General features: G+C 43.6%; 1 pseudogene; it reads right to left on the reverse strand.

Annotated features, from left to right (window-relative positions):
- Positions 1–1,369: 1,369 nt before the first annotated feature.
- On the reverse strand, positions 1,370–2,758 carry LOC115008862 (general transcription factor II-I repeat domain-containing protein 2A-like; annotated as a pseudogene).
- Between the last annotated feature and the right edge of the window lie 200 nt (positions 2,759–2,958).

Consider the following 2,958-nt stretch of genomic DNA (forward strand, 5'->3'; position numbering starts at 1 on the left):
GTTGTTTTATAGGTCATCAGCAGTTTGTCCCCTGTCCCCTGCTGTGTTTATCACTCACTCGAGTCAAGGGACCAAGTGTGTATAAAATGTCTGTGTGTTCTCTTTCAATCTGCGCCCTCCTACAGACTACACTGTGCTCTGTAGAACTGGTGTCTTTGAGATCTCAAATAAATGTACAAAGACAACTATGTCTCTATCACCATTTATTTGACTTTATATACATCTCTCCAGAGTAAAGCAGGAAAACTTCCACAACACGAGATACACCGCTTAAGCCGTGGTATGTGAGTGAGAAGAGCGGCGATGTTATCCTCGCTAGCATGAACTCTTACCAGATATAAAGTGGTCGCCACACACACGGGTGAATTGTGCTTTTTCTTCGGTTAAATCCTTACGATTTATGTTGCTAAACCACAGCTTACGGCGTTCGGTAGACGGTAATTCATCCCTCTTTTGTGGATCATTGTTTATGGTGATTGTAGGAAATCTAAAGAACCGTTTCTCTGGGTCACAAGTAGCGTTATTACCACAATTATACACTGCGCACAAGGTTGGCATTTTCTTTCAATCTTAGACGTTTAAATACAAAGAAAAATTACGAAGCGTTGCAGCAACTCACACGTGAACGGCCGCCGTCTTGGTTGTATATACCATCCAACATGGCAGAATTTCGGGTTGGGAAATATGCGTGACGTCACATGCACACGATCAATACTCAAAAATACAGAATGTGGGAATTAAACCCTCAATTCAAAGGCTGGTTGAAGCAGTTTATTCGAGATAATACACGGGCATACTGCCTGTATTACCTAACCCTAACCCACTTTGTGATATAAAAAAACACGACAACTCAAAAACATACTCAAAAGGTAAAACCTTATAACAGTTCCAGCCAAAGCAAGCTGCCATTAATGAGTAAAAAAATTGACTCGAGAGGCGAAATAAAAAAAACAAGAATCAACAGAAGAAAGTTCATTTGTAGTTCTAAACATATTTAGGGTGCTTTTTAATCACTTTTTGTCTCTCCCAGGACGTTATTCCTCTCCTACAGCGTCCATTACAATTACATGCAAATGTTAAATTAGGCGATGACGTCATTTAGCGACACCAACAGCGCTGGGCCCAAACTGTGTAAAGGCGGCAACAGAAAGTTTTGCTGATCTTTTGCTAGTTGTCTTTTTGAGGCCATCTCAATTTAATATTCTGTGAACCTCTCACGGAATTTCAAAATAAGGGAAGACTTTTGGCGGACTCCGTCTATACCTTAACACAGGGGTGTCAAACTCAAATACACAGTGGGCCAAAATAAAAAAATCGATACAAGTCTCGGGCCGGAATGGTTCAATGTTTATTGCAAAACTTATTGAAATTAACTTATTGGACATAAGTCGGCAAATTGCCGTGTGAAGTCGCCACCAAGTATGCTGAGTTTTTCAGCAAACTGTGCACTTGGGAACACGGCGGTAGAGACCTGCTCTTTCATAGTTTGGCAGCATGGAAAATGGATCAACTTTTCTTGCAACATTTGCGTTTCCAACAGGCGCAGCTTGGTTTTAAAAGCCCTCACTGTAGCATACATACCTGTGATCACACGGCCCCGCCCCTGAAGCTGCAGGTTGAGCGCATTGAGATGGCTCGTGATGTCACACGGAAACTTTTGATCCCGGAGCTCTGTTGTGTCTTTCCCTTTACTTTCCATGAACCGACAGATTTCGTCACACAACTCGAAACATCTTTTCAGTACTTTTCCTTAGCCATCGCACCTCTGTGTGATAGGGCAAGTCACCATATTCTGAACACAACTCCTCCAGAACTGGCAGTGATTTAACCTTTGGCTCTTATGAAGTTGACTGCTCGTGTTATGGTGCCCATTACATGTTCCATTTTCAAGGCTTTGCCACACATCGCTTCCTGGTGTATGATGCAGTAATAAGTTGTCAAGTCACCTGCGCCGTTTTCCCTCCCGCATTTTCTCCCGAATCCTGCCCACCAATCCATTGTTTTGACCGCACATCGCTGGCGCGCCATCTGTTGTCAGTCCCACAAGTTTATCCCAAGGCAGCCACATTTCATTTACACATCTGGATACCACTTCAAATAGATATTTTCCCGTAGTTGTGCCATGCATTGATCTTAATTCAAAAAGTTCCTCTGTTACACATAGATTTGAGTCCACTCCACGGATGAAAATGGACAGCTGGGCAGTATCAGAAGTGTCGCTGCTCTCATCCACAGCAAGGGAGTATGTGATTAAATCTTTTCCTTTTCCTACCAGCTGTTGTAGATTGGTGGCAAGCTCACGTACACGATCAGCAACAGTGTTTCTGCTCAGGCTCACATTTGAAAGCGCTTGCCTTTTATCTGGGCACACAACGTCGCAAACTTTCATCATGCAGTTTTTAACTAATTCTCCCTCGGTAAAGGGCCGGCCTGATTTAGCTACCTCTGCTGCCACAATATAACTAGCCTTTACAACAGCCTCACTTTGTGATTTGGCTTTTGTGAACATAGCCTGCTGTGACACCAGACTTCTTTTCAACTCTTCTACCTTCTGGAGCCTCTGATTTATGTCCAGATGCTTGTACCTGTCATGGTGTTTCGTTTCATAGTGTTGTCTTATATTATATTCTTTGATTACAGACACACCGTCTCCGCACACAAGACAGACGGGTTTGCCCTTTACATCCCCGAACATATACTCTGCCTCCCACCTGCCTTGGAAACCCCTGTTTTCAAAGTCCACCTTTCGTTTAGTCATTTTTTGGGTAGAGGGATAGCTGAAAGTTGACGGCTGCTGATGAAAGAGTGGGAGTGGCAAGGGCTCGCGCTTTCGGGCCCTCGATTGGCGCTGTAAGGTTCGCTGGAACAGACACAACTGAACCCAAAAGCACGACACAGAGACAGGCAATATACAATATAGTTCAGTTTACTCAGTAATCCAGGCAGGGTCAAATACCG

The sequence above is a fragment of the Cottoperca gobio genome, chromosome 5 (genome assembly GCF_900634415.1).
Source record: "Cottoperca gobio chromosome 5, fCotGob3.1, whole genome shotgun sequence".
NCBI classification, from domain to species: Eukaryota; Metazoa; Chordata; class Actinopteri; order Perciformes; family Bovichtidae; genus Cottoperca; species Cottoperca gobio.